This window comes from Felis catus, chromosome B2 (assembly GCF_018350175.1).
Source record: "Felis catus isolate Fca126 chromosome B2, F.catus_Fca126_mat1.0, whole genome shotgun sequence".
Classification (NCBI taxonomy): domain Eukaryota; kingdom Metazoa; phylum Chordata; class Mammalia; order Carnivora; family Felidae; genus Felis; species Felis catus.
In genome coordinates this window covers 8,119,551-8,132,800 of record NC_058372.1, presented here as the reverse complement: position 1 = coordinate 8,132,800, position 13,250 = coordinate 8,119,551, and the positions used below count along the sequence as shown (strand labels likewise).

Sequence of the window (13,250 nt, the reverse complement as noted above, 5' to 3'; positions counted from 1 at the left end):
AAATGCGGCGTATTGGCGTTCTGCCAGAAAGGATGAATGTGACCACTGAAATGTGGTAGAAAGGAGCCGACCAGGCCCCAGGCCTCTGACCCCTCTTGCCCTTCCTACTGCCTGTCTTCAGTCCATATCTATGCCTGTCTAACCCCTTCTGACCAGATGCAATGCAGTCTCTTAGGAAATCAAGACCTCCGAGGCTTATGATGTGACTGTATCCTCCGGTTCTTTGGCTTTTTTCTTTCCTGATTCATTGGAAGGCCTTTCCAGCTTATCACCACAGCTGTCTTGAGGCCCCCACCCCTTTTACAGATAGCTCTGGGATTCAGATTCAGAACTCAGGCAACCATCCTTGGCCCCCTGCCTTTGACCCTCTATAGGGACAGCACAGTCCAGAGTTGTTTTAAACGTTCCCTAAAAGCTTTAAGGACAAGCAGACAAAACTGTATGCATCTCTAAAATGGTTTGGAAAGCCCAGGATGGGGCTGATTAAGAGGAACTTGGCCATGGGGAGGTCAAGGTTCTTGGCTTTCCCTTAACTCAGCTGGTCTCTAATATCTATGATGCTTGAGATTACCCTAAATGGTGTGTTAAAACTTCCCCTTACAATAACTACACTATTGCAACTCCCAGATCTTGTCACACGAGCAGAGTGCCCATTTCTAAACCTTTCCCTTATAAATCTCTCAAATTCAAGGGTCTCTGAAGAGTTTCTGGGTAGTAAACAGAATCTCCTGAATCCAAACAGTAGCAGGTAGGTTAACCAGGAGAGCTCCTTAACTAGTTAGGGCTCTCAGATGGCTATGAGTTAGCTCTTCATGGCAGAAGCAGTTAAAGCAAAAGCCACTGAGGAGTCTGTGGGGAAGGAAGATAAAAGGGTTTAACGGGCATAGACGTCAGGCAGCCTCTTAGATGGCCCCCAGGGACCCCACCTCCTGGTGTTCAGGCCCTTGTGGAATCCCCCCTTTTAAGTGCGGGTTGAACCTTATGACTTGCCTCTAATAAATAGAGGACGTAATGGGATATCATGTCCGATATTGTTATGGAACCAGGCTGGATTGCTGGAGGGGAACCACCAAAAGACACTCAGAGATCTTGGCGAATCGGGGTTTTATTTCACACCAGCGGGCTCGGAGGAGATCCTTCTGCAGGGGTCTGAGTCCCGAGCACAAGCATGGGGAACAATTTATCATCGGTTACTTCTGCATTCCGCATTAGTAGTAATTTGGTATATGCAGCAAGTGGGGCAGAAAGAAGAACCCGGAAGAGGAATCTCTAAGCTGGGGACTAGAGCTTATGTTAGTCCTGTCGGCCATCTTATGGTGCATAACTTTACTTATTTTCCCAAAAATTCTAGTTTGCAAAAGATGGTGACTTCTGTGTTGTTTGTATTCCCTCTCTTGTGCTCTTCTTTGTTGGATGAAGTCAGCCGCCATATTGTGAGCTGCTGTGTGGAGAGACTCACATTGGAAGGAACAGAGGGAGGCCCCCGGCCAACAGTTCATGAGGACTGACTCCTGCCAACAATCGCTAGAGTGGACTTGGAGGCAGATTTTTCCCCAGTCCAGCCTTCAGACGACCACAACCTCTGTCCCCCCACCGGGATTGCAGCTTTTCGGCAACCCTGAGGCAGAAGACCCAGGTAAGCTGCACCCAGATTCCTGACGGTTAGAAACTGTGAGATTATAAACGATGCCGTTTCAAGCCAAGTTTTGGTGTCATTTGTTAGGTGGCGGTAGATAACTAATCCAGCATGTTGAATTGTTGACCTCTGGTATCCCTCCCAGACCTGGGATTTTACGAGTTCTCCAGGGTTAAAAAAAGGAATGAGGCTCAAAGGTATCAACTATATTGATGCCCACGTTGTTCTTTTCTTTCTCCTCTCTTCTTAATAAGCCCAATAAATAGTTGTGCTTATCTGTTGGGATTCATTTTTCCTTGCACTTCAGACTTGTCAGCTAGCTGAAATCTTATTAGGCTGGCCAGAGAAAGTGAACTAATTCAGGCAGGAATCTTCCGGGAATTCTATAGGAAGTCCACCAGGAAAAGGAAGATACCATCTGGTTGCTAATGCAGCGTGCTTTGCATGTAAAATAGGACAGATCCCAGCTCAGATAAGCACTTCTGAGGTGTCATTGATTGCTTTCGGTCTCAGCAGCTCTCTCTAATCCAACCTGTTATTTTCACCTTTAGCACCAGGGCCCTTCAGCGCTGGTACCGAATCGTTCCTTCAGTCTTCTCTTTGAGGAGCTGCCATTATTTTCTGCATAGATATATTTGGGACTTAAATGCTATTGGTTCAATAAAAGAACCACGGCGCTTTATTGTGAGTTGAGGAAGCCCAGGCAGGGTTTTGTCCCTGTAGTTCCAAAGATCTATTACTCTGCTGGACCAGCCCACTGAGTTAATGTTTCGTATTAAGATTTCTAGTCTTCATTCCTAGAAACAGAGAGGCAAGTGGCATGCTAACGCTTGATGTTGCTGAAAGAAATAAAAGATGTAGTTTGAAATTTAAAAGGCAAATCTTAGCACAGTGAACCAAATTTCCCTTCTTTTCCCCACCGGGCACATGGGCACACTTGGCAATGATTGAGCAATGGTGTTTTTTTAAACCAACAAAATGATCTAGAAGACAGGCCCTAAGGAGTTCAGTCGTGTGAAAAAATTGTCTTGTGCTCTGAGCATATCAGGTACCTAGAATACATTAGGAACAACCACAACCGCCTCTAAATAGTGTTCTGATTGTGAATCGTGACCAGCCATTTATCGTAGGAGCCGTTGTTCTCCCGGGATGGGGGTTGAGAGAGAATAAGGAAGTTGTAGGGTTCGCGATGTGTGGGGGGTGCCTTTACCATCTTGTCCCAGTGACCTGGTGTCTTGGGCGGTGTCAGCCACTGAGTGTGTGCTCAGCATGGTGATTCTTGAGTTGCGCTTACTTATGGGTTTCTTTCTGCAACGATTTTCACAAAGCAGTGTATTCTATGTTTTCTATAACGTACCAAAGAAAATACATCTGAGAATATCAATGAGGAAATGGAAACCCAGAGGTTAAATCCTTTTTAAATATCATGATAAAATATGTGGAACATAAAATTGACTATTGTGGCTATCTTGAAGGATGCGATCTAGTGGCCATTACATTCGTGATGTTGTGCAACCATTAACGCCGTCTAGTTTCAGAACTTCTCATCACCCCGAAAGGAAACCCCTTACCTATTAAATAAGCACTCCCTGCCTTCTCTCCACCTCGCTGCTGGTAACCACTAATCTGCTGTCTCTATAGATACTTGCCTATTTTGTGTATTTCACATAAATGGGATCGTATAATATGTGACTTTTGTGTCTGCTTCTATCAGTATTTCTATCCCTTTTATGTCTATTATCCATTGGTGGATATACTACATTTGGGCTATCCATTCATCAGTTGATGGACACGGGTTAAATGGTTTTCACATTAATTAACAACATGAACTAAAATTTTAAGTATCTACAACCAATTAATAGATTAATACTACTGTATTAGTAGTAATCGCTTCGACTAAGCTTCAGAAAGGGGCTATGTGTTTTAGCCAACAGATCACAGGAATGGACTCTTTTCTGAAAGCAAGATTCATGGTTCATCTTTATCCTTTAAAATGCTGACAGGCAGGAAAGTATTTGAAAGATGTGATTACCCTGAGAAAACTGATCCACTGAAAGCTGGAGGATATTTTTATGGGTTCTGGCATTGGCAGATTAGAGTTACGATGGGGAAGAGTTGGGCCCACTGGTTGTGGAGAGCTTTCTGGGAGGTTCTGGGAAGGAGGTCCAGGAGCTGTCTCCTGGGTTATGTGTGTATGTGGACTCACTTTCCCTCTGTCTTTCTGGCTAGAGTGTTGTCAATACTCATGAATTATTTCTACCTCAGGCATGCAAACAGTCATCCCCTATCAAAGACACTCCACAGGTTGGGGTTTCTGTCACTCCAGCGTTTCACTGTGACTCCCAGTGTTGCTGCTGCACCTGGCACCGTTGAGCTCAGAGGCTGGGATGGAATGTAGAACAGGAGTCCCCACAGCCCCGGAGCCTGGCAGTAGGTCTGAGATGAAGAGTTTGGCTTTGCATGGGCAGAGGCATCTCTAACCCATGCTCACATGACAACGATGCTATTCTGGTGTGTAATTAGAAACCTTGGTTTGGAAGGGAGTACGTTTAGAAATTTCTGAGGGTTGGTAGGTGTCACAGACCAGAGGAATGGGGGCACGCTTAGTTCCGCAGTTTGCGCAGGTCTGCACTCGTTTGAATCAGCTCAGCCTTGTGTATTTGGAGACTTACATCAGAGCCCCTTTCAGGATAGCTCTCAAACTCGTGTAGTTACATCGGAGGAGAAGAAAACGGCCAACTTCTTCTTCTTAAACTGGGGACATGGGAACATAGGTGTTAATCATTGCATGATGATCTTTATACCTTCTATAAATGTTATTAAAAGTCATATTATCTCCTGATTTTATTACAAATTCTTAAAATGCTCTACAGAAGCTAAGTGGTTGCAATGAAAATGGATAATAATTGCTTATACTTAAAAACAGAGCCCATACCCTTAATGAGATCACTGTGTATACCACACAGCATCTGTTTGGTCTAAATGAGTCCAAATGAGTGATGCTGAATAATAATGTCCTGCATCCTCCACCGCTGCAGAGCCCAGATGTGGTCTGCCATTTCTGGTATTGGAACTTCTCCCTGGCCCACCTCTGCAGTTACTAGGACAAGATCCTACACTGGTTTATGTCTGCAAGTGAACATTGGATGGGTCAAAGTTGAAGTGATTCATGAACCTTGAGCATGAGTTATCTACCTGTGCAGGATGGTTCTTGAGAAAAGTTGCCTCATCTTTCTAGAAGGGTGTTATCATGCTACCTTAGTCATGCTAATACGTGGCACATCTTGGAGTAAATGCACGTGATTAAATATGACTCTAAGTGTAAAAGGAAACTAACTTAGAATTTGGAACATGGTTAGTGCTCAACACATGATACTTATTTGAAAGCATCGGCAAAAGTCTATGTCAAGAGGCCTAGAATATTTTCTAGATGGAAAAGATAGAAACAACCAAGCAATATTCCAGGCTTTTTGGCACAACCTGCAAAGCATTTTCTTTTTTTTTTTTTAAGTTTATTTATTTATTTATCTTAAGAGAGAGAGCAGGGGAGGGACAGAGAGAGAGGGAGAGAGAGAGAATCCCAAGCTGACTCTGCATGATGGAGCCCAACACAGGGCTCAAACTCATGAATTGTGAGATCATGATCTGAGCTTAAATCAAGAGTCAGACATGTAACTGACTGAACCACCCAGGCACCCAATAAGAAACATTTTTATTTTTGACTGGGCCATGACCAAAAAAGATTTAGCATGGTTCCATGTGGATTTTGCATACCTCTCATGGGGGACCTTCTGGATGGAGGCGAGACAGTTCAAGATAATTCTAGAGTCCATATCCTCATATAGAAAACTAAATCCTTTTCAACATCTCTGCTGAACGGGCGTCCGTCTATGTTTGAACATCTCCACCGGCAGGATCTCACTACTCTTCTTTGTAAAAATGAAACACCTGCCTCATCTGTACTTCACGCCCAGGAAGCCCACCCACTGCCATTAGTCCTCCTCATCCTCAACCAGACCAAGTGCATGCTGGAGCGACTGCATTCCTAACAGATTGTTGGAGGAAAGTTGCCATAGCCTGTCACCCGGTGTATTGGGCCACCATAACAAAGTATCGCAAACTGGGCAGGTTGAAACAACAGACGTGTTTTCTTACGGTTCTAGAGGTTAGTCATCTGAATCAGGGAGTTGACAAGGCCATGCTCTGTCTGCAGGTTCTAGGGGAGGATTCTTCCTTGGCTTCTGGTAGACCCTAGCGTTCCTTGGCCTATAGATGCATCATTTCAACCTCTGCCTTTAATATAATGTGGCTTTCTCGCTCTGTGTATCTGTGTCTCTTCCTCTCTTCTTACAAGGACACTAGTCATACAGGATTATGGGCCCATGCTACCCCAGTTGGACTTTATCCTGACCTAACTAATTACATTTACAACAACTCTATTTTCAAAGATTTTATATTCTGAGAAACTAGAGGGTTAGGACTTCAACATATTTTGGGTAGGACACAATTCAACCCATAACGCCACTCAATCTATTTTTCTGTCTTCCAAAAAGGAACTCAGCCCTGCTGAGTGTCTAGAGAGAAGATATGTCAAGAATTGTTAAGCACTAGGAGAGCTGTAAGGGTGTCACCTGGAGTCCTTACCTTATACCCAGCGGTATCACAGAAGGTTTTGCAAAAAGATACAACATTAATGATTAAATGATTGCTCATTGAGTGTTCTGATTTTATTCCCCAGGAGTTCTTATTAGATTTTCTTTGGTTCAATTTGAGTTGCAATGCTTCTGTGTTTCTCATTCTTTTCAAACTCATGTAATACTTCCTTATTTTATCTTCTGTGGATCCCCACCAGCTAAACCAGTGTCATTGAACTTGGCTTTTGGAGTTTTTGTCAATAAACATTACATCAATGAAGTATGCTTTGCCAGCTTCCACACATCTGGTCTCTATTCTGATGCCTTCTCCTGAGAGGGGACATACTATTTCCGCCAACCCCACCTGAGGATCACTGAAGTAGTATGTGCTGCTGTGAGGTAAGGAGCGGCTAGTGCAGAGATGGTTGAAGGACTTGCCCACATCCCCTTCTCTGAAGCTCAACCCAGTATTACCTCCCCTGTGTGAGGCCGGATGGACCTGTACAAGTTGAGTTAAGGTTGCTGCTTCCTAAGAGACAGTTGGTGGTGGGAGAGAAAGAGAGGGAGTTAGGCAGGAAATGGAGCGGCGAGAAGGGAAGACCACCTTAATCTTGAGAATTGTCTGGATGACTCCTGGAGGCCCTTGAAATGAGAGGCCTCCACCTTGATCACCTACATCTTGATCACCATAATTATCTGCCAGGCAGTTCTATGGTAGGATTCTAGGTGGAACAGAAAGAGTCCCAAATGGAGGTGGCGTGGGATACTGGTGACTGAGGAGGTCTAGAGACAAAGACCTCATTCGCTGGGTGGCTCAGAAATTTTAGAGTATCCCTGATTATGGTGTATCTCCCTCCCTTGTTTGTAGAGGGAAGAAGCATCACTTCCAGTTAATTACAGGCTTATCAATGATTGTCAACACCATTCACTTTCCTTTCTTAATGGAAATGGTTCCTTTTAAAAAAAAATTGTGAATTGATGAGTCAAATCTGTGCTTATTGGAATAGTTTCAGCAAATGCTGGTGAGGGAAAAATTACAACAGATTAATTATTACCACTATAATTCCACAGTTTTACCAACTCCTGGGAACATCTGCTTCCTTTAAGAGGGCTCTGCCCACACAGTTCTTAGCCCTGCGCTGAGAGGTGGTTCACCCACTGCTTCAAGAGTCAAGTGTCCCCCTCTTTGAGTGAAGTGAGTTTTTTGCTGTAAGGAGAAGGAACTGAAGAGAAGGAATGAGGGAGGCAAGAAGGCTAAGAGAGCTGAGTATCCTATCCACTTCTCCTTTGGGAACTCCGTTTAAATCTTGGGCAGAAAGCGTTGTCCAAACCCTCTGTCCCTAGAAGAACAGAGTAAGTTTGCCCCAGAATAATTTGCTATGTTCTGAACACACTTTCTAGTCTCGGAAGCCATGTGCCATAGGGTGGACATGGCGGGCAACCTAGTGCATCAGCAGCTGCAAAGCCCCAGAATGGATCTCTACGCTGTCCGCTGATTGCTTGTGACCACAACTTCCTTTGCTTTTTGTGATTAGCAAGACTTGGAACCCCCTGGCATTTCTCATCTACTAGAAGAGAATCAGCTAGACAGAACTGAATTTGAGTTTATCTGCTGCATTAAAATATAAGAACCAACTTGTCAAATTCTCTGAGAACTAATGAAAGGCAAATTATCATAATGGGGTCTCCAAGTAAAAAATATATGCATATATATATACAGTACAAAAGCAAGCATGTGTATTACAGAATATTTAGAACATGTAGAAAAGCCCTAATGAGAAAATAAAACTACTTCTACTCCTAGTGATAACTATTAGCATCTTGGCATGGATCATTCACAAATATATACACACTCCCAACTCGAATTGTATTGCTCACACTGTTTTGTAACACGTCCCCCTGAACTATATTGTTCATGATTTCTTAAGGTGTTAATTACTCCTGTAGAACTGATTTTAAAATGATCACATTATACTTCATCGGGTGGCAGTGACATAATTTATCTAACTAATCTTCCAATTATTGGTCATTTAGCTTGTCTCCAGTTTTTCACTATGACACGTGATACCACAGGAAGCATCCTTGTGTGAAACCATTAGTGCACATCCTTATCAGATAATTGCTTTGTTGTGTCCTTTTCCATATTTTTGCTATTTTCTGGATACATGTGTTGTCACTTAGCAATAGCGATTTCAGGTTGAACTCATGTGTTATATTCAGGAAGCCCTTGTTTTATTTGCTCCCACCCATGAAACAGTATTTTCCATTTTAAAAGCACTACTTAAATTTAATAATTAGAATGAACTTTAAACATTTTCATATTCATCTACAAAACACGCTGGAATATTCGACTGCGTATTAGTCTGCTCAGGGAGCCATAACACAATATCATAGACTGTGTGGCTTGAACAAGAGGTATTTATTTTCTTATAGTTCTGGAGGCTAGAAGTTTATGATCAAGGTTCTGACCATTTCAGATTCTGGAGAGAGCTCTCTTCTTGGCTTGCAGACAGGCTCTTTCTCACTGTGTCAACGCATGGCCTTTTCTTGGTTTGCACACACTCAGAGAGAGAGGGAAGGAGCTGTCTGGTGTTTCTTCTTATTAGGACACTAGTCCTTTTGGATCAGGGACCCACCCTTATGACCACACTTGAACTTATTTACTTCTGTAGAGTCCCCGTCTCCAAATACAGCCCCGCTGCAGGTTAGGGTTTCAGTATATGAATGTTTTAGAGGAACACAAATATTCAGTTAATGACAAACTGAGATCTTAAAACTTAATTATAAGTCCTTATCTTTGTACAGTACTTTTTAATTTTTTAAGCACTTTTACATACATTGTCCCGTTTCATTTGAAAATGAGTCCTATAATCTTCAAATTTCCCTCATGTTAGCTTCTGTGAAAATTAGGGTCTTGTTTTTCCCCCAAGTAATGCATGGATATGGTTTTCAAGGTCAAATAATAAAAACCTTATAACAACAGTTGAAATATTCCCTGTTCACCAGTCAGCCACCTCACCCCACCCCTCTTGGTTCAGGATATCGAAGGTAACTATGTTAATGCCTTTTGGCACATTTCTTCATATTTCTAAATCCTACAACTGTGTATTAAGTACTGTTGCATAGTAAGTTGCTGCAGATTTAGTGGCTTAACATGATATACTTTTCTTAGCTCATTATCTCCGTAGGTCAGGAGTCCAAGCACAGCCTTACTGTGTCCTCTCCTCAGGGTCTCACGAAACCACAACCAAGATGTCAGCTGAGCCGTGTTACATTCTTGAGCTCAGAATCTTCTTCCAAGCTCACAGGCCTGTTGGCCGAAGTTGTAGGATTGAGGTCCTCATTTTCTTGCTGGCTGTCCACCATGGCCTCCCCTCAGCTCCTCAAGGCCACCCAATGTTTGCTGCCACTTGGGCCTCTCACTTCTTTCGGCCTCTCTCTTCACAGACTTTCACCTGATTAATTCAGGCCCACCAAGGACAATCTCCCTTTTGTTTATCAAGTCAGTTTCTAGCCTCTCTTAAGAGGAGGAGGTATCCGAGGGCATCACACATTGAGGTCACCATAGAGTATCTGTGTCACAATCTGTAAAGCTAAACAATGAAACTTTGGTTTGTGATCATTATTTGTTCCAGAAACATGTTTGTCATCCAAAGCACTTGTATATCAAAGCAAATTTCCCCATAAGGAATAAATACTAAGATGATTCATTCCACAACCCTAAAATATTCATATAAAAAACGATACCTGTACTGTAATATAACACAAAATCATAAATAAAATACAAAGAAAAATAAATTAACCTGTATTTACCTTTGAAAACCTTCGTGGCTAGTGTCAGGAAGATAAGAGAGAGGAGGGTTATTGTGTAGGACGACTTTCACTGTCACTAATGGATGTTGACTCCAGTACAGTATTAATAAACTCTTGTCCTATGCTGTGTTTAGTGTAACTGGCAATAAGGCAGCAGAGGAAAGGGTCTTTGTCTGTAGGCAGCGTGACCTAGAATAAAGCAAAGTGTTCCTAAGCTCACTCTTTCTGGAAAAGCAAAGGACTGTCCACAGGTGCTTGGAAGTAACAAAAAATACACTAGTGCCTATTGTGAGCGCCTTCCAACATTCTGAAAAATCACTGATTTCTGCCAAACACCGCGGCCTGAGACCCAGCATCCGAGCATGGGATTCGATCACCCACGATCTCGCAGCGAGTGAGAGAGAACCATTGCCTCAGTTGTGATCATGTGACATTCAGCGTCATTTACTACTTGTATTGCAAGATACGGCCCATTTATCAAGTTAAAATTTATTAGAAATGTTTGCTCGTCTTGCAGAACATTCACAGAACAAGTTACTTGCAATCCAATGTTTGACTGTATTTGATCAATCAATTTTAGATATTACTGAGTTCCTTTTGGGATCCATAGTATTTTAGCCCTTATGCTTCCTTTCCTCTCCATTCTCTTTCCCACTTTTAAAAAATTCAACCCATGTGTGAAACTTTAATATGTCATGTAAATTGTTGGTGGACATCTGTCATATTTTGTACCTGCAGAGTCTCCTTTGAACACTGTTGCTGTTTTTGAGGAATTACCTGCCTAGTGATTCCCCTCCCTGTCCCATCCCTGGCAATTGTTCACTATCTTCTAGCTTCTAATATTAATTTTAGATGCCTGCTGTGTACTGAATTCATATGTGGAAGCCCTAACCCCTAATGTGGCTATATTTGGAGATATGGCTTTTAGGAGGTAATTAAGATTAAAGAAGGTCACAAGGGTGGGTTCCTAATAAAAAGAGGAAGAGAGAGACCTCCTTCTCTCTCTACATGCGCAGAAGAACGTGAGGGCAACAACAAGAAGGTGGCCATTGACAAACCAGGAAGAGAGCTGTCGCCGGAACCTGACCATGCTACCACCGCCATATTGGATTTTCAGCCTCCAGAACTATGGCAGGATAAATCTCTTTTGTTTAAACTACCCAGTCAGTGCTATTTTGTTATGGCAGCCTGAGCAGACTAACACAATGCCCAGTGCTGCTCTGACTCCTGCTCTTTTGGGTATAATGTAGATTCCCTTTTTAGAAATACTTAGGACCTGTTCTTTGTTTCTAGAGTTCTGAAATATGATAATGCATCTTGATGTAGGTCATTTAAAAAATATTCACTCATGCACATTTTCAGCTTGAATGGGACTTTTATCATTTGGATGTTGGACATTCTCATCTAACCCTTAATTTTCTTACCTTTTATGTCCTCTTGTCCATCTTTATCATTTTGTGAAAGTCTGTATTGAATTTGCAAGTTTGGCTTTCATGTTTTTAACTTCTGGGAGCTCTTAAATGCTGATTATTATGATTATGATTAAATGGTATCTTATTATTTCATGCATGTAGTATCGTGAAGTTTTCTTCTTTCTGCATTACTTTAATTTCCTCTGAGTTTTTTGGGGGGAGGGGTATTTATTTATAGTTTTCTCTATTTTGGATGTTTCCCTCAATAAATGTTGAGAAGGAGACCAGGGGCAACTTGTTTCCCATGCAAAACTCCAAACAGTTTCCCTGTGTTTATCTCCTATTGCATATGTACCTCCTTCATGCTGAAAAGTGATTATCTCTAGTACCTTTGCCAGATTTCTGAGATAATGAATGGCTTATTTCTCACCATGGCCATCCCTGCCAACATTTAAGTTTGAATTTTCCCTCCTCTGTGATATTGACCACTCCTCTGTTTTCTTTCTGTCTTTATCTGTTATTGTGTGAGTTATAGATATCTTCTGGTTTCAGAACCAGAATTCCCTCATCTTTGGTGTTTTGGGATGGTTCTAGGGATTACTTTCATGAGAAGGGGACCACAAATCACCCAGGATCATGTTAGAATGTTCTTCCTACTTCCTTGGTGGGAGGGGCAGGCATTTTTGAGTCTCTTGTCCAGATAATGGAACTTGAAGCTGGGAGAGGGATGTTGCACGTCACACAGCAGATCGATGGATATAGAAGAAAACTGGAAAAACTCAACTCCCATCAAGGATTCTTCTGAAATGCAGAAGACGGATAACTGGTCTGTTTGGATTATGGAATTTCCCGTCTGATAATGCCCATTGCCTGTAACTAGTTGGTCAAAATTAGATTTCACGAAAACAGACCGTTTTGATTACAATGTTAGAATTCTACAGCAAGGCATACCATGTGGTTTGAAGTCCTCAAACTCCCTGTCAGAATGAATTTTTGTAAGCCATACTTGTTCAGCCTTTAGAAAAACAGAGAACTTGGCGATGTGCTTCTAGCCAGGACAGAGCAGACTGGAAATGACCACATCAGATTTAAAAATGGTAGAATGCTGCCCCTTTTCCAAGGCAATCAAGGTGAAGGCTTGCGTTCCCCAGTGGCCGCGGGGAAAGATCTGGAAGCTGGCTTTGGGCTTCTCCAGCGTTCAAAATGGTGTTCTGGTTCCTCTCTCAAAGTTAGCGAAGGAATAATATCTTTAAAAAGGCTGAGTCATTTTGTGTTTGCTATTTACCGAACTCAAGACAGTATGGTTTGCATTAGCAGGACTTCTGCAAATAAAATTGTGTGGAAGGGATTTAAAACAATTCTCTGGCTTGTATGAAAAATGAGCCCACGATCCCTGGCCCCTCAGAGTTCCTTGTGGGAGTCCTAGTGTCAAGTGATCTTCTACATGCCTGGCGGATCTGTGAGCCAAGCAACATCTGCATTTTTTTAAAAAAATAAACATTTGCATGTAGAACTGAGAATTTCTTCTTCAGCCTTTTTTTTTTAGTGCTAAATAGATTGATTCATCATATATGCACACAAGTACTTAGAGAGAAATTGTCAACAGATTTAAAATACATATTTGAGGGGCACCTGGACAGCTCAGTTTGTTAAGCATCTGACTTTGGCTCAGGTCATGATCTCACGGTTCATGGGTTCGAGCCCCGTGTTGGGCTCTGTGCTGACAGCTCGGAGCCTGGAGCCTGCTTCAGATTC

General features: G+C 42.3%; 1 protein-coding gene across 2 annotated transcripts in view; it reads left to right on the top strand.

Annotated features, from left to right (window-relative positions):
• The window catches only part of CDKAL1 (CDK5 regulatory subunit associated protein 1 like 1), a 790,924-nt gene that overhangs the window by 740,827 nt on the left and 36,847 nt on the right, over positions 1-13,250 (top strand). For both annotated transcript variants that reach the window (XR_006597455.1, XR_006597456.1), the window contains exon 14: positions 1,424-1,636. The gene's annotated coding sequence lies outside the window, so the exon portion shown is untranslated. The remainder of the gene's footprint in view (positions 1-1,423; positions 1,637-13,250) is intronic.